Consider the following 24,270-nt stretch of genomic DNA (forward strand, 5'->3'; position numbering starts at 1 on the left):
ACAGGGGAGAAGGGATTGATGTCAAATATCTCGACTTTAAAAAAGCCTTTGATCTGGTATCCCTTGATCACCTCTTGGCAAAACTGGCTAACTGTGGCCTCGAACTCACAATGATTCTATGGCTGGGGAATTGGCTCTGCGGCAAGACCCAGAGGGTGGTGGTTGATGGAAGTCAATCACCATGGTGTGCTGTGACCATTGGGGTCCCTTGAGGCTCTGTCCTAGGGCCTATATTGTTTAACATCTTCATCAATAATGTAGACATTGCTGTCAGAAGTGTACTGGCCAAGTTTGATGACGACACCAAACTCTGGGGTAAAGCATCCACACCTGAGGACAGGCGGGTGATCCAGGCAGATCTTGACAGGATCATGAAATGGGCAGATGAGAACCTGATGGTGTTCAACACCAAAAAATGCAAGGTTCTCCACCTTGGGAGGAAAAACCCTGCACCATGCTTATAGGCTCGGCAGTACTATGCTGGTTAGCACTACAGATGAAAGGGACTTGGGGGTCATGATTCATCTTGTGGTCAATGTGATGCTACAGGTACTAAAGTGAGCAAAGCACTTGTATCTATAGATGCTTCTCAAGCACATCCCAGGATGTCATTCTCCCCTTGTACTCAGCCTTGGTGAGGCCGCAGCTGGAGTACTGTGTCCAGTTTTGGGCTCCACAATTCAAAAAGGATGTGGAGAAGCTTGAGAGGGTGCAGAGGAGACCCGTGCACATGATCAGAGGTCAGGAAAACAGTCCTTATGATGAGAGGCTGAGAGCTATGGGACTATTCAGCCTGGAAAAGTGCAGGCTCAGGGGTGATATGGTGGCTTATCTGGTGGTTTATCAGGGGTGCTCATCAGGATCTGGGTGAATATCTTTTTACCAGAGCGCCCCAAGGGATGACAAGATCGAACGATCACAAACTCCGCCGTGACTGATTCAGGCTGGACATAAGAAAGAACTTCTTCATTGTCCGAGGCCCCAAGGTCTGGAATAGACTGCCGCCGGAGGCGGTTCAAGCACCAATTTTGAATGCCTTCAAGACACATTTGGATGCTTATCTTGCTGTGAACCTATGATCCCTGCTGACTTCCTGCCCCTGGGGCAGGGGGCTGGACTCAGTGATCCTCTGGGGTCCCTTCTAGTCTGAATGTCTATGAAGTTTTGGATTCTGTCCCTGGCTCCAGTTTACAGATTTGGCTCATGTACTTGGCTCAGAGAAACAGCAGGACATGTGGCATTCCTCTTCTTCCGGACCATTTTGCTTTGTACTCTTGCCACTTTCTCCCATCTAGAGTCCAAGAAGATGTACATAACTCTGGACTCTGTGGATGACTTGAGCTGAGGTAGGGAAGACTAGTGCAGTGTGTAGAGCATTAGTAGTAATAGCGCCTTCATGAGTACCGCATGCACCCCCCATTGACAGGCAATTTCCATGCCAGTTGTGAAGAAACTAGTGCACACCTTACTTTAGGACCTACAGGGTGCATCTACATGTGATTAATATGCATGAATAAACTCCAGACCTTATTGCTCCTGGGCACGCTGTTGGAACATGAACAAAAAATGTTGGAACACATGGGGGCCAGCCTAGCATCCCAGTTCCAACCAGGCTTTATGTGCTGCAGAGGAGCTGGCTGAGACATGAGTTTACTTCAGCATAGAGCTAGCCAGCACCCTGTGCCCCAGCTAGCCATGACAGTATCTACATGTGTGGTACTATGCACAAAAAAGCTCTGCAGCAGGGCTACTGTGCTGTGGACTTTATTAGCTTCATGCACCCTAATAGGGGCAACACACAGAGCTGACCCTAGGGGGTGTGGGGCCCAGGGCATATCAGCCTGTGCAGGGCCTGTGCTGGGGGCAGGGGGGCATGGGGTGGTGAGAGACCAGAGCAAAGCAGGAGGCCAGGGAGGTGGCAAGTGGCTGGAGTGGTCGTGGGTGGCGAGTGGCCAGCAATGCGGTGAAGTCACATGCAGCGGTGATGCAGAGTGGGGTCAAGAAGGGCCACGGCCATTCTGCCCAGCTCCACAGGGCCCCCCAAAGCATGGGCCCTGGAGCGGTTGCCCCACTTCACCCCTCCAAGGGACAGTTCTGGGCATGCGTGTACATGCCGAGATGCTTACTGTGCAGTTAATTAATCAACTGAGAAGTAAATGCCTCACATAGATGTACCCACAGTAGACTAAGAAACTCCCTAAGCATCTGAGACTTTATTTTGTGTTTGTCTGCTAAATGAGAATGAATACCAAAAACTTCTGTTGAGATGCAGATGTCACAAGACATAATCCCATGTCATTAACATTCATTGCATAAGCACAAGGATAGTTTATGAAAGTTTATAATAGAACTTGGCGATGTATTTGCCATCGGAAAATGTTGACAAGCATTTAATCACATATTTTAAGTGGATCTGGTTTAAAAAGTTGAGCTACTTAGTTATAGAAGAGGGAGTTAAAGGTGACTTTTATTATGGTCTACAAGTACTTAAGTGGAGAAGAGGTTTTTGATGGTGATGGCTTTTTAATCTAATGGAAAGGTTTAATGAGTTTCAGGGAGTTGAAGCTGAAGCTAGACAAATTCAGACTAGAAATAAGCTGTAAATATTTAAGTAAGGGTAATTAACCACTGGAACAACTCTGCAAGGAATGTGATGGATCTCCTTCACTGGAGGTCTTTAAAAAGATGCCTAGATGCCTTTCAAAACATGATCTGCTATATCTCAAACAGAGGTTATGACTTTGGTACTGATATTGGTGGGTAAGGTTTTGGGCCTGTGCTGTATGCTGATTAGGCCATCATGGTCTGACTTGGCCCCTAACTCTATGAATCCAGGGGAAAAAATATTTCCAGGAGGAGAGGTGAGTTGGTTAAACTATACATTTCATAGTTTCATAGTTTCTAGGGTCGGAAGAGACCTGAGCAGATCATCTAGTCCGACCCCCTGCCATGGCAGGAAAGAGTACTGGGGTCAAACAACCCCAGCAAGATGTTCATCTAACCTCCTCTGAAAGACCCCCAGGGTAGGAGCCTGCACCACTTCTCTTGGAAGCTGGTTCCAGACCCTAGCCGCCCTGACCGTGAAGTAGTGCCTCCTGATATCTAACCTAAACCTACCCCCTGCCAGCTTGTGACCGTTATTCCTGGTCACTCCTGGCGGTGCACAGGGGAACAGGGACTCCCCCAATGCCTGCTGGTCCCCCCTGACTAGTTTGTAACAGGCCACAAGATCCCCCCTCAGCCTTCTCTTGTGGAGGCTGAACAGGTTCAGGTCCCATAGCCTCTCCTCATAGGGCCTACCCTGCTGTCCCCTGATTATGCGAGTGGCTCTTTTCTGGACCCTCTCGATTTGACAGGGACTTCTCAATATTTGTATGACATAATGTGCTGTAAATTTTACGGGAAATGCCTAACCAGTTATTTCAAGTAACTGAAATGTTTGAGTTCATAGTAACGGTAAATAATTCTAGGTCAAGCATCTCTGTGGCTGTCTCTGTCCTTGCACGTGAAGTCATATGTAAATAAAATAGCCTCAGGTTTTACTCTAGTTAATCGGGTTTTCAAAGGGCAGAACTCTGGCCTGCGCTGCAACGAAAGGTTAAACTGAGGTGCAGGAAAAAGGATTTTAACAGCAGTTATACATAATTGGCCCTGAACCTATTGACATAAACATATAATGTTGTATTAGAGAAAGCTCTATGGGAAGCTACAAAACACCACCATTCTGCGGAAAGTTTTCTCTCCGTTTCTTATGCAGAAGCATGGTGAGCTTGAGCATTAGCTTACAGGCGAGAGGAGAATTGTAGTCACTCAATTGTCTTGCCCTTGAGAAGATTGGTTAGAATCACTGGGAATCATTTTTTTTATTTATTTATTTATTTCTACTGTGCGTATTGTGGTCGACACTCTTTCCTCTGAGAGTCCAGTAGACAAGAATTGAGATTGGTATTTGCAACACAGAGGCCATTTCAGAAAACCCAAAGCAATCTGTGATTGCACCGCATCTGTCAGATACAGGATGTCAACCGCAAGCCTTTGTCATTATCTGTTTCTGCATGTAGGGTACTACCGTTCTCCTGTTTGTGCAGTCTGATTCATCACTGTTACTTCAGCTTTATTTCAGTGCAAGTCCATTGATTTCAGTGGAATGATCCCAGTAAAAAAAAAAAAAAAAGGGAAAGGAAAAGGCCTTAAATATTTGAGGGGCAAAGATTTCTTAGACTGATATCTTTTTTCTTGGACCACCGATGTCATTGGGATAAATATTTAAAGGAGACTGATGATCACTGGAAAGCAAACACAAGTCCCCAGTGAAGGTGATAAGAAACCCAAATTTACCTCCACAGAACTGTGAGCAGAATTTAACTTCTAGTATCTGCTTCTCTTCTCACCCAGTGTTAGTGAAGTCATAATGGAAGTCACTAGATGTAAATACAGTTTCTGCTATCATTGTCAATGATTTAGTCTTAAAGTTCGTGTAGTGGTGTTTCCCAATCTTTTACTTTACATTTTAATCTTCTGGGCTTTATTTAATGTGATGGGTACATTTAAATAATTGATGTGCCTGGACAGCTGACAAAAACTTTGCTTTATGTAAACTATGGTAATGATTGCAACCAACTAAATGGACATTTTATCCTCGGTACTTAAATGTTCACAGTATAATTCAGCGATGAATCAAGGGGTTATATGAAATACATGCCTGTGACTTCCTTTAATACAGTACAGGTTTCCATTGCTTTATGCTGTACATGCATTCCTGGAAAATGGTGCATAACTTTAATTCGCATAAAGGGAACCCACTTTACAATGTAACAAATAAGGATACGTTCCAAGACCTCGACTGTACTGATGTGGTGCCGCGCCGCTCCCAAGGAAGCTGCAGCTCCAGAAGCACAGGCAGCAGCTGCCGGGGGGCTTCTTGGCTCACAGGTCCTGGGACACTGCACTGATGGGGCTGGACCGAGCCGGGCTGCAGGGGCCGCCCTGAAGCCTGGCCTGGGCACCACCACCTGGCTCAGCTCCCTGAAATAATTTGTTCTTCCTCTGCCTATGGTGTCACTCCCACAGTGCACTGCACAAGTGCTGGCTTCCATCACACCAATCGCATAAGAGTTCATTAACTTTGCACATAACAAAATTTTGGTATAAAAAAGGAACATTGCGTAAGAGCAAATTCACATATACAGAACCTGCATAAAGATATATATTGACGTCCTAGGGACACGAGCATGTACACAGTCTTAAATCCCCACCTGCCTGAATTCAGTTTTAACTCGACTGCCCAGTCACCAGCTTTTGCTTCCTCCCTTTTCCCCTCAACTGGTATTCTGCTTGGCATGTAAGCTGAAGAGGGCAATGAGGTGTCTCTAAAAACACTCGCTGCACTGTACAAATGATATACATTACACATGGTGCATTTTGTTTATTGCTGTAGTTCCCGGTTGGGAAACAGGGCCTTTTTAGTTATTTATTTATTTTACTGTAATAAAGAGCTTTCTAACCTCCCTGTAGTCCCAAGAAAGAAACCCTGCTGTGTATAATAGGCAAAAAAAACCAATATGCGTAAGGCTAATGGGAGGTCATATCTTTAAGAGTAACAAAATTGATAAAATGAGCATAGGCCTCTTATGTTTATTAAAAAGGGAAGGAGAAGCATCCTCCTCAAGGCATCATACTTACGTACGGTGTTCACTAAGGAATAAATATTAGAGATCCTGACTTACATCCCTTATTTAATAGTAGATGGTTTTCTGGTCCATTACGTGAGTTCTCCAAATAGCTGTGGAAGATGGAGTCTCTAAGTGTCTGTTCATCAGCAGTGTTAGTAAATGTGACAAGAGAAATACATTTCATTTATTTAGCAGAATGTCATTATTAAGCAGTCAGTTGTGGTGAATTCAGCTTTGTGGCTTTTGTTAGGAGTGCATTTCACATTCTGATAGTCTCAAAAAAGGCATTCATTGTGATAGGGTCTAACAGAAATGCAATGACAATTCCATGGTTAGTACTGATAAAAGTAGTCCATGTTCAGATATCCTTCTGCACCCAGTTTGAGTGGGTTGGGGAGTGCGTGATAGGTGACTATAAAATCCATATTAGTGCTTTACAATGTTAACCCTGATCTTTGGAAGCTTTCTGCAGTTATTCACATTGCTCTGTAGTAGTAGCATTATTTTAAATATTTTTCAATTATTAGTTGTTTCTAAGCAATGATGGGAGATTTGAATTTAGTTAGCATCTAAGCAGCCATTTTCTGTTGGAAATCTCTATTGGAATGTAAGTTTTTCCTGCAGCACTTTGAAAGAATGAAGCATCTTGAGTGGCTGGAAGTGCCATGGGTCTCATTATTGGGTGCATTTACATGTGCTTTAGGTAATGCGCATTAAATTTAGTACCCCCAGGCACATGCACACATGCATACAACACAGCTCCAGGCACTTTTAAAAGTGCCAGGTGCTCTTCATATACATTTGTATAAATGGCAACATGCACGTTGGTGCTGAAAAAATGGCGGTGATGTGCTTTTGAACTAAAACATATTGAAGGGTTTGAAGCGTACTGCTGCCATTTTCTTAGTGCCGATACACATTTCGCCATTTATACAAATGGATGCAAAGTAAGCCCCTTGCAAATCTGCTCCGATATGCTAGATTTCTGGTGTGTTGGAGCAGACAAAGGTATGTGTATAAATGCCTTTCACTGTGAGGTACTAGAAAAATGCACATCAGCCTATTTTAATGTGCATTAGCTGAGGAGCATGTTTTTTGTGATACTTTAATGTGCATTAAAATAGGCTAATGCACATTAAAGCCCCCATGTAGATGCCCAGGTTGTGAACTTTGTTGCTTCCTTAGGTAGTAGAGGGCCAACTGTTCAGCAGGAGTCCAAGGAGGGCTTCCTGCCAAATCAGACTGGGTCCTCTTGGTCCTCTGGCTTGCTTTCTATTTCATAATTTGCCTGTGCCATCAGAGACAGAGCTATGCAGAGAAAAGAAAGGGAAGCGACCCAACCATTCTTTTCTTAAAGCCCCAACCAGCTTGGGTTCAGTTTTCACAATGCTCAAAAGGATGGCTCCTCTTGTGCTTGTAATCTGTCTCCATTCATTTGTTCTACACTGAAGCTTGGTATCCTGCCTCTTTTGCTCTCAAAATTAAAATTAAAATAAAAACAAAGGGTCCACATTGATTTGTGTGTATGGTAGAAGGGCATAACAAAGGAGTAAGAAAACTAACGAAATGTGGGATTTCAATATTTGTTTTATACTAGTATTTTTAAAAGTGCCTTCAAAATAAATGCATATGCCTTCCATTTATATGTGACTAAAGCTGTAGCTAGATGCCTGCTTGCTCTACAAAGTTTCAGAGGTAATCCATGGTGAATATTTGTTGGAGAGGGAGGTCCAGACTCTATAGTCACTTTTGTATTCTTTGGCCTCTTCTGAGGGCTTGTCTTCACTGCACTGTTAGCTCCAGGTATAACTAGAGGTGTTCTCCCAACCCAAATTCCTGTATACACTAATGCAAATATTTAAATAGAGACTAGTTGGCCCATCGGCTGCAGTGTGGGTTTAACCTTGAGCTGAAGATGGTGGAGCTAGTAATTCAGAGTGGAAAGGGCTACTCTGTACTGTAGTCCAAATGCTCTGCAGTTCTCATGCTCTTCTCAACACTGTAATGCTATAGCCATGAGGCTGCTGACAAAGGGCCTGTGTTACCCATCATGACTAGGCACTAGACTTATGTCACCACCTAGTCACTGAATGGCGCATTGCGATAGCGCTTATAGGGTTCTTTAACACCCTAAAGGTGTTAACTGAACTTACACCCCAAATTTGCTGGAATACCTAAACACAGGAGCTTTTCCTGATGTAAAAAGATGGAGGTCTGCCTAGGACATCAGCAGAAAATGTGGCCCCTCTACAGTAACTTGATTGGAGTGAGTTTTTACAGCACTCTGCCTTGGAGAGAGAATCAGGCCCAGACATTCAGCCTTGAATCACATTCTTCTTGCTTTTAAGCTAAGGAGTCTGTCATGCTACAATTTGAAAGTATTTTCTTCTTCTTCCACTACCCCACCTTCTGCCCCCGCCTGTGCTTTAATAATAAAATAGATAGGAGACATTAGGTGCCTAAGTAAGAAGGCACTGAAGAATGATCTATATATACACGTGTTGATTTGCCATGTAATTATTTCAGCAGCCTTTCAGTTTCATTAGGGATTCTGGTACAAGTCAGGATGTCACTTATTTTTATTTAAAGGTTACAGGAAGGAAAATGAGAACTGACATCTCCTCCAAGCAGACCTGATTTATCAACTATCAGCCGTAACTCCATTGGTGCTCCATGCTACACTAGCTTGGCTTCCTAGTACAAAAGGGATATTTTTTTCAGCTTGTTTGGGGCAGTGACCCCTCCTCTCATCTTGCTCTCTATTTATTTTTTTAAACCCTCTTTTGATTTTAATTATATTATTCTAATTAGCTGCTGTGTGAATTTGTAGCAGAGAGGTAGGTGTTAAAATGCTACTAGAAACGTTGATGCGCTCTGACAGCTAAAGGTTGTTAACTGCATCGTGGATATTAAGTACTGCAGTTCGGTAGATGCCTGCTTTCTGCCCGATCAGGATACCTCGGTGTCTGGCCCACAAAGCCAGGGCTTCTGTGGCATCTGGCCACATAATGGCCAGGTAATGGGGAGAAGGGGCAGCCACACGGCAGTGAGAAGAAGTGGTGTTAGTGGCAGCAGCTGGGTCAGCAGAGCAGGCCTGTGTCCATTGCTCCTGAAACCTTGCCAAACCCAGCCTGGAGAGGTAATGGGCAGCATAATGTGTGGAGCGCCAGCACCGTGCAGTCAGAATCCCATTGTGCTACTCTGTCGCAGTCACTTATATCATATTTTCACACTTTGTAGCTCCTGGTTCCAGCTGAGACCAGAAGTGTTGAAATATTATGAAAAGTTATTTCTGACCCAGCTGAAGTCAGGAGGGTCTAAAATACGATGAGGGCCTGTTCTTCCTGAGAGAGGCAGCGTGTAAATGCGTGTATCCAAGTGATTTCAAATGCACTGATGTGCATCCTGGCTTTCTGATGATTCTTTCAACAATTTGAAGCTCTGGACAATTTGAGATTTGCCCATTGGTAAAATGTGTGCCCCTGCATGTGGTCTGAAGGACAAAAAAATAATGTGTGGACAAGTAAACTATTTTGAATAGAGCCATTAGACTGACTACAAAAAAAACCTGTGTAAAAAGACAGGAAACCCTCCAGCAACACTGGAGATGTTAACAGGAACACTTAACAGCAAATAAAAAACATTCAGAGTGAACTATCAAAACACAGTAGCCTCTAGTGTTGCATGCAGTATGCTGCACACTTTCACAAGTCAGGTGGAAAACAAATGGCATCTTGCAATATGCACGTTTTGTGCGTGGCTCGTTTTTAATGGCAAAAGTTGAAAGGGGATGAATGTAACTCTAATTTTTTTTTAATTGATGTAAAGTTGCTAAAATTAGATTGGAGAGCACAGTACTTACTTTGCAATTGATATCTTCAAAATGTAAGCTACTTGAAGATTATCATAAGGACATGTAAATTACTTAACAGAATGGCTTGTGTTCTTCAATTTACCTTTGAATTTGGAAGGGGGTGGGGGACAACAAGAAAAGCTTTAAGATGCACTTAAATGGTTGGTTGAGTGCTCTGTAGTGAATTGCATCATCCTGTGATTCCAGACACCATGTAAGAAACTTCTTCGGGCTTTTTTTTTCCAGGCTTGGACTAAAAACATCATTTTGAAATCTAAAACCCGATCGTAAAGCCCGATGGTGCTTGGATCTGGCATTTTGGTATTCGGCCTTTATGGAATGGCCACAAACATTTGGATCCAGGCCTACATATACATTTTAAAATTCTTACCCCTTCAGTGTTTTGACTTAGTCCCAGAGTGAGTGCAAAAGCTGACCCAATTAACTCTCAAGGGTAACACGGTCTACCTTAACTGACTAAGAGGTATTTAAAAACTGATTTGATATCAATTTAAAAACTGATACCAGCATATCTGCTTTTGGCCCCATTTAGCAAGTGCATGGGTAACAGCTATGTACATATGTTAACTGTCTATGTGACCAAGCAATGTGCAGGGGACACAAGCCTGTTCCTTGGCTGGGAACTGTTCAGATGAATCACAGAATCGATGAGTGGGAAGGGGCCTAGACAGATCATCTAGTCCGACCCCCTGCCATGGGCAGGAAGGAGCCCTGGGGGTGGCAGGGAGCATAAGACCCCAGCCAGGTGCCTGTCCAGTCTCCTCTTGAAGATCTCCAGGGAAGGTGAGAGCACCCCCTCTCTGGGAAGCCTATTCCAGGCTCTGGCCACCCTTACAGTGAAGTCGTTCTTCCTGATATCTAACCTAAACCTCTCCTCCCTCAGCTTTTGGCCATTGTTCCTGGTGACTCCAAGGGGGGCCCTGGTGAACAGACTTTCCCCGACTCCCTGCTGCTGGCCCCTGATAAGGTTGTAGGCAGCCACAAGATCCCCCCTCATTCTCCTCTTGCGGAGACTCAAGAGATTCAGGTCCCTCAGCCTCTCCTCATAGGGCTGGCCACGGAGGCCCCCATATGAGTGGCCTCCTCTGGACCCTCTCCAGGTTCTCCACGTCCTTCTTGAAGTGTGGCGCCCAGATCTGGACACAGGACTCCAGCTGCGGCCTGACCAGCGCCGCATAGAGGGGGAGCAAGACCTGTCTGGACCTGTTAGTGATGCCCCTGTTGATGCATGACAGAGTGCGGTTGGCTCTGCCTATCGCTTCGTCGCATTGGCGACTCATATACATCCTGGAGTCAATCCTGACTCCAAGATCCCTCTCTGCCTCTGTGCCACTGAAAAGGTCAGCCCCTAACCTATAACCATAATGCTGGTTCCCTCTTCCCAGGTGCAGCACCCTGCACTTGTCCTTGTTGAACCGCATCCTGTTCAGATCCGCCCACTTCTCCAACCTATCCAGGTCTGCCTGGATGCGGTCCCTGCCTGCCGGTGTATTCACTTTACCCCACAGCTTGGTGTCATCAGCGAACTTGAACAGGGTGCTTTCCACACCCTCGTCCAGGTCGCTAGTGAAGATGTTGAACAGCACCGGCCCAAGGACCAAGCTCTGGGGGACTCCACAGCCCACACCCTCCCAGGTCGAGTTGGAGTTCTTTGTGCCATGGACTGTAAATATTGTAGCAATGGGAATAAGGTAACCAAAACCAGACTGAAATGCTTGAGTTCCCCATGTGCTCAGCAGTGGACCTGGACGTGGACCAGAAGTACTTCTGGTCCACTTTCAGGTCCATCACAGAGCACATAGGAGATGCCACCCCCCACCCCCAGCTTGGTGACTGGTGCCTCCTGGGTCTGAGGGCAGGCCCCTGGGGTCCCCCTGTGGCCAATCGCCAAGCCAGAAGAGTCTGGGAAGGGTCCTGGTGTGCTTGGTGGCAGACGCAGAAGTGGACCGGAAGTACTTCTGATCTACTTCCCAATCTGCCGCCCAGTATGCAGTCCCCACTCACCCCCACCCCCGTGCTCCTGCGGGATGATCCATCCACCCCACCATCTCAACATTCATGAGCCACACCTGGCACCTCAAGATACATAGAAAAAACATAAAGCTGTGTCTATGGCCAAATCGCTGATTCTCTGAATCAGAATTGAATCTTCAGATTCAGATTCAGCTGCTTTAAATCAGGACAGTGATCCAAATCAGCTAGTTGAATCACTGTCCCCCAAATCAGGCCAAATATGAATCTGAATCAAATACTGCCCTCTTTGCATACCACTGGTGTTTATATGGCAATTTACTTTGGCTATGGACTCAGAGTAGTAAACATACCCAGGGCTGTTGTGTGTCAAGAGGTGGTAGTCTGGGGTGGTGCTCCGGAAATTATGTAAGAGGCACAGTTGTTGCAGGTGATACCTTTTATTGTACCAACTGCTTGGTTGCGATAAACTTAGAGCTTTGTTATACGTTCATGTGTAACAGTCACAGATCGTTGGAATATTGTGATTTAATACGTTAGGATCGTGTCAGACATTTAGTTACAAAAGTTACAAATCATTGTGATACAGTTCAAGTTAAGAGTTTTTAAGAAAAGACTCCTCACCTGAAAGGGAACACCTTTGCAATGCGATGAGGGAATTTAACACATGTAAACTGTTTGAACATGTAGCTGCTTGAGTTTTAACTGCACTTATTAAGTATTAAGTTAAATGTGTGATGCCATCCTTGGGCAAGCTTTCGAATGCAATGTATTCTTCATTGGATCTATCCCAAACAGTTGATCCAATAAAAGGTGTTACCCACACCAGTCCTTGCTTTTCTGCCAACAAGTACAACACACTTAAATAGTTACTTAGGCTGAAAATTGGTCCACTAGATCTAGTGGCAACTGGGATGTTTGTTTCTCTGTGAAGAAGTTGGGCTGTGTCTCAGCAAATATCCCAGATCTTATACGATCACATAGTTACTCAAGTTAGCTTGTGCTGTGGGGATTTTGAGATGAGATGTGTATGCAAGGAAACACATACAGAAACATTCTCAAACCATGTCTACAACTTCTAAAATATTGAGGTGTTTGGAGCATAGGGTGTAGACATTTCTGAACCTGGATGCTGCAGGGGTAGCCCTCTATAGCTGGTGTGTTCTTTAATGGCATGAAAACCATAGTGTAGTTGGTTTTCTATTTTTCTTCTTCTTAAATACGGGCCTCTAGTAAGATGTATTCACAATCATTTTCTGTCTAGGAGTTTCCCTCATGGTTTAGTGGCCTTGTCTGCATGAGGCCCTGCCATCTGATCCAATAAGTGAACCTTGATAAGCTTATAAAAGTCCCTCTGAACCCAGTGCGGTTCTGCACCAGTGAAATGGTTCAAATTAAAGATTGAGACCTACCCAAGTGTAATTAAAAGACAGTCTTAAAATCCCTGTTTTTCCTTTCATCATTTACCCTAGTTGGTGTGGGGGGGAGAGGGGATTGGGGGGGTTGTTTTGCTTTGTTTTGGTTTCATGGTTCCTAATGGGATGGCTTTCAAGTTTTCCCAGCATTAGTGGTGACTGCGTGTGTCTGCACACACATGCATGTGCATACATGCAGGTAGAAAGGCGAAGGTAGTGGCTTTATTTATTTTTAAATCATGGGAATATTTCTATTCATACAGGATTTGTAACGCCCTTTTTAAAACCAACTACTTGTTGTTGTATGTGTCACTGTCCCTTTTAAAAATATATTGTACTATTTAGAGTTAATGTACTTTTTCGTAGTGCTGAATTCGAGGCAGTTTAAAATCCAGAACTGCATTAAGCATTCCAAATTGCTTTAGAGCACAGCTACAGTTACTTCTAGCTGATTTCATTTTGTATTTTTTTAAGGGCTTAAAACTATTTAAGCATGTAATATGTTTAACACTGCTGTAGTGGCCTTTATTCATAAAGTTTGTCAGGTTTACAGAGTTCCTTCTTTCTTTTTTTCCCCCTTTCTCCTTTTATAGGTCTCTCTGGAACAGTGCATGGATTCAGTAGGAATTAGAGAATTCTGCAGATATTGGGGGGTGAATCTACTCAGCGAAGAGCTAAACTGGTAAGCAAGCTGCATATTATTTTTTTCCTTGTAATTTTTAATACTGAGCTGTGCATAGGGAGTTATTATCAGAGACAGTAAGTTAAATGTTTCTTAAAAACAACTGATATTACATATTTCCCAGACTTTTTTTCTCTGAAAAACATCAGTGACTGGAGATTACATTACCTTTATGTTCTCACTTGAAGGATAATGCTTCTGGTTTGCAAGGAAGCCATTTTATCCCATAGTGTAGGGGTGTCAAACTCACCTCTTGCCCTGGGCTGGATCCAGACTCTGTAGCTCCTTGCAGGCCAGATCCAACCCAGGGTACCAGGTGGCTCTAGCCGAGGTGAAAGCTGCATCTCCTGCCTGGTGCATGCAGTCACAGCAGCAGCTCTAGTTCTTGCCATGTGCTCCTTCCTGGAGCTGGAGCTTTTGCCAGTGACGCATGTTGGGTAGCAGCTCTGGGTCACATGGAGCACACGGCAGCAACAGGTCTGGCACGGGGCACAGGGAGCTGGCAGCCAAGACACTGGGGCCACAGCACTGGCAATGGGCCAAGCAGCCAGGGGGCAACCAGTGCTGTGTCAGCCATTGCTCACCTTCCTGCCAACAATCACCATGTTGGATTCTGTGGCTGGCCACTTCTCACCACTCCCAGGCTTTGCCCTTCAACTTCCTGTGGCCTGTTTGTAGCCCAGAGGGCTGGATATTGTGGCTCTGCAGGCTGTAATTTTAACACTCCTGCTTTAGTGCATCACAAGGTAATATAGACAATGTTTTATTTACCTCAGACTTCTTATTAATATGCAGGGTTCAGTGCATGGGTGAGAAGTCTTGGTGAGAATTTTTTAGGTGTACTTGGTATACTAGGTTTATTGCAAGTGCTATACTGTTGGCTAGTTTTCGATAGTAAAGGCAAGCTGTGGGTCTATAAATGTCACTGCAGCTTTTATTTCTATCTGATTAATACTACTTGGATCTTCAAGCTATTTAAAAAGGAAATCATCAAAAAGATGATGCATCATTTAAAGGAATGGTTATAGGGTTTGGGAGCCAAGAACTCGAGTTCAGTCCCATTACTGTCATTGACCCTGGGCAAAGCAGATCCTTCTCTTCTACAGTTGCTCCATTGTTGAAGTAGGGAAAATTGTGTTTCTGTGTGGGGATAAAATAAAATGGAAACTAAGTTGCTCATCTTTACATGATTGAAGTCTGCTGCTGAAGTCTACTAGAAATGCTGTAAGTGTATTAAGAATCTCCATCTTTCAAAAAGCCTATGAAAATGAAGTAATTTAAAAATCCTCAGTAGGTGGTTCTCAACCGGGGTGCCACAGCACCCAGAGTACCGCAAGGACCGTCTAGGGGTGCTATGTTGTTTGCACCAGCACTGCCACTGCAGGGTAAGCCTGCTTCGAGCACGTCAGTTTTCATGAGGCATGTCGGAGCTGGACCAGGAAGAGCTGCAGAAGCACACCTTTCTGCTTCAGCTACTTCTTAATTTAGCTCTGCCATGCATTCTGAAAGCAGAGGCACGTGGGGCACTTCCATCTGCCAAAGTTGCTTGTGTTTTGGGGAGACACCAGGCAGGGGTAGATGGGGAAGGACTGCAGCAAAAGCATGCACTCCTGTCATAGCCCTTTCCCGATTTCACTCCACATGAGACATGTGGATGAGCCCAGAGAGAGAGGGGCTGAGTGCCTGTGGCCTGTTGAGAGGAGGGCTTAGGACAAGCCCAGAGAGGAGCTATGTGCATAGGGGCTTTGTGAGAGGCCAGGAGGGCCTGGATGAGCCCAGAGAAGGAATGGGCTATAGTAAGGAAGACCTATGGAGGGCTCCAAGCCCACAAAGAGAGAAAGAGAGAGTAATCTGTGGTGGGGCCTGAGAGGGTAGACCCACAGACAGGAGAGGGCTGGCAGTTGGAGGACAGACCCTGGGAAAATTGACTTGCCTATGCTGGGGCCAGGGCCCAGGAGAGGCCAAAGGGTGAGAGAGCCCACCACAAGAGATGGCCAGACCTGGGAGAACCTGGAATCTCGACTGGCCTAGAGGCAGGGCAGGGCCTAGGAGAGGCACAATGCTCCTTGTGGGTCAGGGAGCATGCAGCCCAGGGTGATGATGGCTGGTAGGGGGTCAGAGATAGAGGACTCAGATGTGAGGTGGAGCTGGGGCCAGGTGGTTAGCAGCCTGGTGGTTAGTAGCCCAGAAGGGGTGTAAGGTATCTTGGGGAAAGCCCAGAGTGATGTGTAAGACCAGAAAGGTTTAGAGACCAGCCCTGAGTATGACCTAAAACTTCACCCTACTGGAGTTGGTTGGTCTGGAGGGACTACCCATTTGGGGCAGCCTCCATGAAATGCTATGCATGGGCCACTCCAGGGAAAGGTGAGGATGGGGCGCCAGAAAGCCTCAGCTCCCACTGTCTTGTGGGTGACCCTGTAGAGGGGGTTAGCTAGGGGATCACAGTCCAACAGAAAAGCACTCACCACAGAAGACCGATACAGAATGCAAAAGCCCAGTGGGGAACTAGGGAAGACCAGGAGACTTGTGGGTCCAGAAACCCAGTGAGGGGCCAGGGAAAGCTGGGACCATATGGGTCCAGTGGCCTGGAGATGAGCTGGGAATAGTGTGTAGAGCTGGACAGGTCTGAGGTCCTGGAGAGTGACTGAGAAAGTAGAGGAGCTGACAGCCTGGAAAGGGACCAGGAGAGAGATCGAGGATCCTGGTAGCCCAGGGAGCAATTGGGTGAGATCAAGGGTTCTGAAGGCTCAGAGAGGGGCCTAAGAGAGACCGAGGGGTCTGTCAACTGGAGAAGGACCGGGAAAGAGACTGAGGGGTCTGAGGGCCAGCTTAAAGAGGCTGAAAAGTCAGAAGGCCATTCTGTTGTTTTCTGCGCACTTGTCTAACCTGTCCAGGTCTGCTTGCAGCTGTTCCCTGCCCTCCGGCGTGTCCACTTCACCCCATAGCTTAGTGTCATCTGCAAACTTGGACAAAGTACATTTCACCCCCTCGTCCAAGTCGCTGATGAAGACATTAAAGAGTATCGGTCCAAGCACCGAGCCCTGCGGGACCCCACTGCCCACACTCTTCCAGGTCGAAACCGACCCATCCACCACATCTCTCTGGGTGCGACCCTCCAGCCAATTCTCCACCCACCGGACTGTGCAGTAATCCAAGTCACAGCCCCTTAACTTGTTCACCAGTATGGGGTGGGATACCATATCAAAGGCCTTCCTGAAGTCCAAGTATACTACATCCACCCCTCCTCTTGCATCGTGGCGTTTTGTGACCTGGTCATAAAAAGAGACTTGATTGGTCAGGCATGATCTACCTGCCACGAACCCGTGCTGGTTTCCCCTCAGCATAATTTGTCCTGCCGGGCTCTCACAAATGTGAGCCTTGATGATTTTCTCAAAGATTTTGCCAAGGATGGAGGTGAGACTTACCTGGGTCCTCCTTCCTCCCCTTCTTGAAAATGGGAACCACATTGGCCCTTTTCCAGTCCTCCGGGACTTGACCCGTGCGCCACGAGCGTTCAAATATTCCCGCCAGTGGCTCTGCAATGATGTCGGCCAGTGCCTTCAGTACCCTCGGATGGAGCTCATCCGGGCCTGCCGACTTAAAGGCATCCAGTTCTTCCAAGTGACCCTGCACCACCTCCGGGTCCACGCATGGAAGTCTGGTGCCTTGCTGCTGCCTCCCTACACTCCCAGTGAGAGACTTGTCGTGCCTCTCGCTTAGGAACACTGAGGCGAAGAACTCGTTGAGGAGTTCAGCCTTGTCCCCTCTGTCCGTCACCAATTGTTTCTGCCCATTTAGCAGGGGTCCTATTCCTCCCTGGGCCTTCCTTTTACTCCCTATATATCTAAAAAACAATTTCTTATTGTCTTTTACTTGGGTTGCCATCCTCAGCTCCATGGTAGCTTTGGCCTGTCTAACTGCCTCCCTACAAGCACGAGCAGAAGAGGTATATTCCTCTTTGGTGATCTCTCCCTGTTTCCACTTTTTATGTGCTCCCCTTTTGGCCCTTAGTCTGCCCTGGATTTCTCTGGTCAGCCAGGGAAGTCTCCTGGCCCCTTTCCCTCTTTTACCTCGCACGGGGATCGTCTCGCTTTGTGCGAGAAGGATAGCTTCCTTAAGGCACAGCCACCCTTCTTGGGCTCCCATCATTTCAAAACTACTACTCTGCAGTGCATCCTTCACTAATCGCCTGAGTTCGCTGAAATCAGCTTTCCTAAAGTCCAGCACGTTCACCCTACTGGTTACCTTACCCACTCGACGCCTTATGTTGAATTGTACTTTTAGGTGATCACTGTCCCCCAGATGGCTACCGATCTGTAGGTCCCCTACTATGTCATCCCCCGTTGCCAATACCAGATCCAGTAAGGCATTCCCCCTAGTGGGACCATGTACCTCCTGCGTCAGGTGGAGGTCCTGTACACAGGTTAGAAACCTGCGTGAGCGGTGGGACTTTGCTGTCTGTGTCTCCCAGCAGATGTCCGGGTAGTTTAGGTCCCCCATGACCACTGCCTCTTTAGCTTTTATGGTCTCTGAGAGTTGCCTCAGGAGCCCCAAATCTATTTCTTCCCCTTGATGTGGGGGTCTGTAGCAGACCCCTACCACCAAATCCTTTTCTCCTTGCCCCCCATGTAGCCTAACCCACAGTCCTTCTACTTCCTCATCCTTTGATTCTGTCTTGATGAGGGTTGATGTATATTGCTCCTTAACATAGAGCGCAACCCCTCCCCCCCTTTTCCCCACTCTGTCCTTTCTGTACAATCTATAGCCCTCAATATGTACCGCCCAGTCATGGGATGGATCCCACCAGGTTTCCGTCAGCCCCACTAAGTCGTAGTCGTTTAGTGCAACCAGGAGCGCTAGTTCATCCTGCTTGTTCCCCATGCTCCTAGCATTAGTATATAGGCACTTGAGCTCTGTGACTGGCGCTTTTGCTACCCCCTCGCTCCAAGTCCTAAAGGGCTTTTTGTCTCTAACCTTCCCGTTCCTTACCTGTGCCGTATTGCTGTCCACCCCCTGTCTTTCACGTTCCCAAAGCTCTCTTTCTTCAGGCTGGGCTGTCCTTGTGGGTGCCACCTGGTTTGGTGGTCCACAGCTTCCCCCACCCTCATCTTCCCCTCCCCCCGACGAGCCTAGTTTAAAGCCCGCCGGAGGAGATCCGCCAACCTGGAAGAAAACACACGCTTACCTTTGGGGGACAGGTGAAGCCCATCCCAGCTGAGCATGTCCCTCGTTGTAATGTGTGGGTCATTGTCCAGGAAGCCGAAGCCTGCCTCGAGACACCACTGCCGAAGCCGCCAGTTGGTCTCTCGGATGCAGTTCTCATGCCGTCTTCCGCGTCCGTTCACTGGTAGGATGGAAGAGAATACCACCTGTGCACCAAATTCCCTCAGCACGCCGCCCAGAGCCTGGTAGTCTGCCATCAGGTGATCGGGGGTTCTCCTGGCCGCATCATTAGTACCCACATGGACAAGGACCATGGGGTAGTAATCGGTGGGCTTGATCCTGGCCTGGATTACCTCCATCACATCCTGAATCTTAGCTCCAGGCAGGCAGTAGACCTCTCGTGCTGAAGGGTCCTGGCGACAAATGGGCCCTTCCGTACCTCTCAGGATGGAATCGCCTATGACGAGCACGCGTCTCCTCCTCTTCTGGGTCCTCTCGGATCTCTTGATCTGTTTGGAGTGTGAAGAATGTGGCATTTCTTCCTGCCCAAGGGTTTCCTCCTCCCTTTCCATCTCCTGCAGAGTCGCCAAGGCCTCGTACCTGTTCTCCAGTCGGACTGGAGAAGCTTGTACCTGCTCGCTGCGAGCCGCTCCGGTCCTGGCTGTGACATATTTATTGATAATATAACTATAATGTTTACACTATACTAGTCATAATATATTTATATAAGCTTTTTCAAAATGAGGTTCTGCTAAATTCTGAAAAGTTTTGGAGGGGTGCCTTGAGTTTAAAAAGGTTGAGTACCACTGAGCTAAATCACAGTATAAGCTTGCAGTTGGAGTTCTGTTCCTAAGTCATTCCCTTTGTCCATGTTACTTGTGCTTGCTGTGTACAAAATTTTAAATCGTAGGGCCTTTGGGTGGAATTTTTTTGTTTGTGGCCTATGAGGAACAAAGCTAGGTATTGTAAGTGAAGAGAACCAAGGTACAATGTTCAGAACTTTTTGAGTGGATAGAGAGAGAAGGGACATTCAGGTACATGCGTTGCAGGCCAATGAAGGATAGGGGCAATGTGGTTTGATTCGATCTACAGTAGCTTGTAAAACCTCCATTTTGAAATGCCGGCATTAACAAATGCATCCTCCTTACTTACTTTGAACTACAAGGAGAAATGTTTTAGCTTTGGAACTGTGCTTACTGCCTGGGTTTTATTCAAAGGAGCATATTATGCCAGTTAGGTGCTAGAGGCTATGGGTTGGGAAGAGGCATCCCAGTCAAGTGTCTGTCTAACCTGCTCTTGAAAATTTTCAGGGATGGAGATGCCATTATTTATTGGTTACTATTAGTGTTGCCCCTGGAGGGTACAGATTTACAGGTACTGTATATAAAGTCAAACCTGCTGAAGTCTGTTGATACTCAAGGAAATACTGGCCTGGGTATCAGAGGACTGCAGGCCAAGGTCCCATGCAATAGAGATATGATGCACCTAATTCCATCCTGACAAGGTCTGGAAAGAAACATTTGAGAAGGATTTGAACATCCCTGAAGTTGTGGTTCTTAGGGGAATCTTCCAGTCACAAAGATTGCAAGCTCCACCTTTTATGAAGTAGAAATATTTTTTGAAATTGATAGTACTATCTGGTTTATTGTTCTGTTGTTGCGCTTATTAAAAATCCTAAGTGAGGTCAGGAGCCCCTTCATACAAAGCACTCCACCAGCACATTGCAAGCAATGGTTTCCATCCTGCACAACTCACTGCCTCAATAGATGAATCGGAGCGTGGGAAGGAAAAACAGAGGCACAGAGGTGATTGCGATCAGCTGCAGTTGGTCATTGGTTAGGCTGGTAATAGGGCAAAGACCTGTGCTTTAATTTAACCATGTTGTCTTTCATCTGCACCAGGGACTCCAGAAGCTTGAATTAACCTGCTTGGTTTCACTGGCAGGAAACAGTACTTGCTTGTCCTGTCAGCAGAGTACATGTAACAACTGCTGTCTCTATGGAGCTCTGAACACTCCAGTTGCTATAAGAATACCAGTATTACAACCCCCCATACATGTCAGTAAGACCTTAGATTTCTGGGTTTTTTAAATATGTGAATTAATTAGGGTTTGGGATTTTTTTTTTTTTTTGGTTGTGCCCCAATGTTTCTGTATTCTTCCCATGATAATGACTCTCTTGAATGGCCTTGCTCTTCTACTTACCAGGTTATCCTTTCTGCTGTAATGTACTGTATTTTAGATGCCTGAGAAATGTCTACTAGATCTATTTCAGTTACTTATGGAGTGTTGTACAGGCCTTTGGTCTATCTGGTACTTACCTAAAGATGTGTCTGCTTTTTAGTCAGAGACCTGAGGAAGGGGACTTAGTACATGAAAGCTTGCCTGGCATCAATCCCAACCATCTATATAGTTGGCCCAGTAAAAGAGACTCCCCCGCAAAAAGCTTTGCCTTTCTTAATGAAAAAAATTGTTTTCTGTACATCACAAGCCTGAACGGATTAAATCAATCCATTTCACTTTTGTTTAGCTGGGCTTTTAAATTTTTTTTCTTCTCTTGTGTTTGGTTAAAACTCATATGCAACTATCCTATTTAGAGGAAATCTTTGATTAAAAACCTCACTGGAAAGATAAAACTCATGAGAAGCTCTTTGTTTATAATCTGGGATCCTGATTTTCTCTGATTTAAAAAAAAAATCCCCAATTTTCTGATTTAAAAAAGTAACCCAAAATCTACATTTTCCCATGATTAGAATGAAACATGTCTGTTTGTCTGTTTGGATAGATAGATAGATAGATAGATAGATAGTAGTGTTTCATTTTAATCTTGGAACAATGTGGATTTTGGGTTACTTTTTTTAAATCTGAAACTTGGGGATTTTTGTATGAGAGAGAACCAGGATTCTTGCATGCAACTTACCAAATGCAATAGCAAGATGGGGCTAAAATGTTCTGATTTTTGTTTCTTGGTTTTTCTTTGCCTGACTCTGGGGAGCGTGGGTTGGGGATAGAGTCTGGGATGAGAATAAAAATGAAAATGTCCTGGCGCACAACATTTTCCTGAGATCCAAATAAGTAGAGAGATCTTGGAAATAAAAGTACCGAGGGGCTCTGCAGAAGCTGCAGCAAGCCACACCAGGCAACTTCTCAAGATTGAATCCATTGATCAAATGCTTTTTGCACATTCCCATTTCATTGCCACTTAAACAATAATAAATAGTGAGCTGAGAGACTCGGCTGCATCTGGAGCATTTTCAATAAATAAAGAATTAAACACAACCTAGGGCAAAAACTGGAAGTTTCTGCCAGCGCTTGAGTATTGCAAGCTGGGTCCTATTTTATAGCAGACCCCAGGTCAAGAGGAAGTGATTAATCCTACTTTTGCTGGAGAAAGTGGTATAGTCCTTCCTCTGCAAATGTTTAACAATGCAGTTTAACTCCAGAAAAGTTTCATCCATCACCATTGTTTGTTTTGTTTTGTTTTTGCTGCAGTGCTTTTTCTTGCTACCTGCTGATTTATGGTCTGTATCCATTGTTCAGAGCCACTGGTGGGAAACAGGGTTTATGCTTTTGAATTTTCTTGGACTTTCACAATTCCCTTGCAAACAGTTGCGTTGCCTGAGAAGGGGTGTACCAGCTCACTCAGACTGACACCAACACCATGCAGCCTCAGCTTGCCAGCCAGGAAAGTAAGTGCTCTCCTCTTTCTCATGCATTTGCACTAAGTGCAAGGTGATCAAGCGCTCTTTGTTCTAGACATACAAGGTTGTTTGGGAAAAGGTGATATCTTTTACCCAGAGAACCTTGTCTGTCTTTGTTTTAGAGGAAAATAGCGAGAGGAAGACAACCGTGGAATGACATGTGCCAGTTACGTGGCACTGGATGGGCTGGCTGAACTTTTCATCAGGAAACTGCGTCTGAATAGACTAGGTGCCTGTCTTGAGGATAGGTAAAGGGAGCAAGCAGTGTCACCACGGGGTCCAAAACTGAACAGCAATATGGTGTTAGCCTGCGTCTCAGGGAAACCTGTTGTGCGGCTTCTTTCTCTGTTGGCTTCATATTCTATCAAACAAACCTGACCCATCAAAGTGCCTTAATACACCCTGAACAAAACTGGACTTCAGTCTCTCTTCTGTTTATAATCTGCAGGGTAACAGATTAGCCACGCCTCCGTTAAATTGGATTGCACATTAAAACTATTGTCTTCTGTCTCCATGTAATGATTGCATGGCGTACTGCCAGCAGTTCTACAGTTATTTTTCCACGTGCATTCAGAGCTGTGTTTTAAGACCTCTGCAAGGCAGTTTTAGGAGACCTGGTCTTCATAGCACTATCTGTAACTAAATCGGTGGATTGATGTGAGACCAAAAAAGGAGTTGTATCTGAAGACTGCCTGATCCCCGTCAATAGCAATGCAGAAGCTAGAACAGCATGGCACCTTGGAGACTAACTTGTTCAGAGAGGCTCGAGCTGTTGTAGGCAATAACCTACTTTGCCAGATGCTACAGATAGACTGGCAGAAGGAAAGGGGCAGGGGAGAGGGGACACTGCTGAGACAGGTAAAAAAAGTGAGTTATTTAGATGAATTGAGGTGGACAAGTCTGTTAACACCCTGAAAGATACTCAAGTCAGCATCCAGTCCAGTTAATTAGATAACAAACCATAGTCCCTGTTGAAACTGGGGTTAACATAATCCAGTCTATGGGTGGTTCGTTGTTCAACAGTTTTGTGTTCAAGTTGTTCCTTTTTAAAGTTTCTTTGTTTAAGCACAGCTACTCTGAAGTCAGTGGTGGCCTATCCAGGGAAATTAAAATGTTCTGCCACAGGCTTTCCTGGAATTGAGGTTGAATCTGTGTCCATTCATTGTTTTATGGAGCGATTGCCTTGTCTGGTCAATATAGAGAGTGGAGGGGCACTGTAAATAGGTGATATGTCCCCCCAAAAGCTGCCTTGAAATCTGTATTCATGTTTCTAGGAGGGATGAGAGATCATGAAGGATGTGTCTCAAGTGCTCAAGTTAGGGCTGTAAATGATGACTAGAGGGACTCCATCATCCTTGCCCCAGGGCTGGCGGCAAGTTCAGAGCAGGGTCTGAGTCTGGCTCTTTTGATCTAAGTGCCTACAGCTTGGAGATTGGACGGTAGCATGGAAAACCCTGTTCTGGAGTCCCCAAGATGTGCATCCTGGTCAGTGGTGGGCACCAACAAGTAGTTCATGAGAGCTGCGAGGATCAAGAAAGGTCTTGCAGAAATAAGGGAGAGAGGGAGGAAGCCTAGTTGTAAATGACTTGAGTGAAGCACGTGAAAAGGAGACTGCTCCTGAGGAAATAATATGGTTTGGTTGTGAACACTCTTGTAGCAAAGGTTGTCCTAGTTCAAAATTTCCAGGTTTAGAGTATGCTGCAAGATCTGTATTGTTAACCAAGGTTTCCCACAATAATGAGAATTATGATAGAAATGCCATGCCTTCACCCCCTCCTCCCCCCCAGCCTACAA

The 24,270-nt window shown here is 45.6% G+C and overlaps 1 long non-coding RNA gene across 1 annotated transcript in view; it reads left to right on the forward strand.

Annotated features, from left to right (window-relative positions):
• The window catches only part of LOC149875381 (uncharacterized), a 457,025-nt gene that overhangs the window by 258,246 nt on the left and 174,509 nt on the right, over positions 1–24,270 (forward strand). Inside the window, exon 2 of the long non-coding RNA XR_016440028.1 lies at positions 13,526–13,614. This is a non-coding gene — a long non-coding RNA (uncharacterized LOC149875381). The remainder of the gene's footprint in view (positions 1–13,525; positions 13,615–24,270) is intronic.

This window comes from Crocodylus siamensis, chromosome 1, assembly GCF_052110815.1.
Source record: "Crocodylus siamensis isolate JL-2025a chromosome 1, ASM5211081v1, whole genome shotgun sequence".
Lineage (NCBI taxonomy): Eukaryota > Metazoa > Chordata > Crocodylia > Crocodylidae > Crocodylus > Crocodylus siamensis.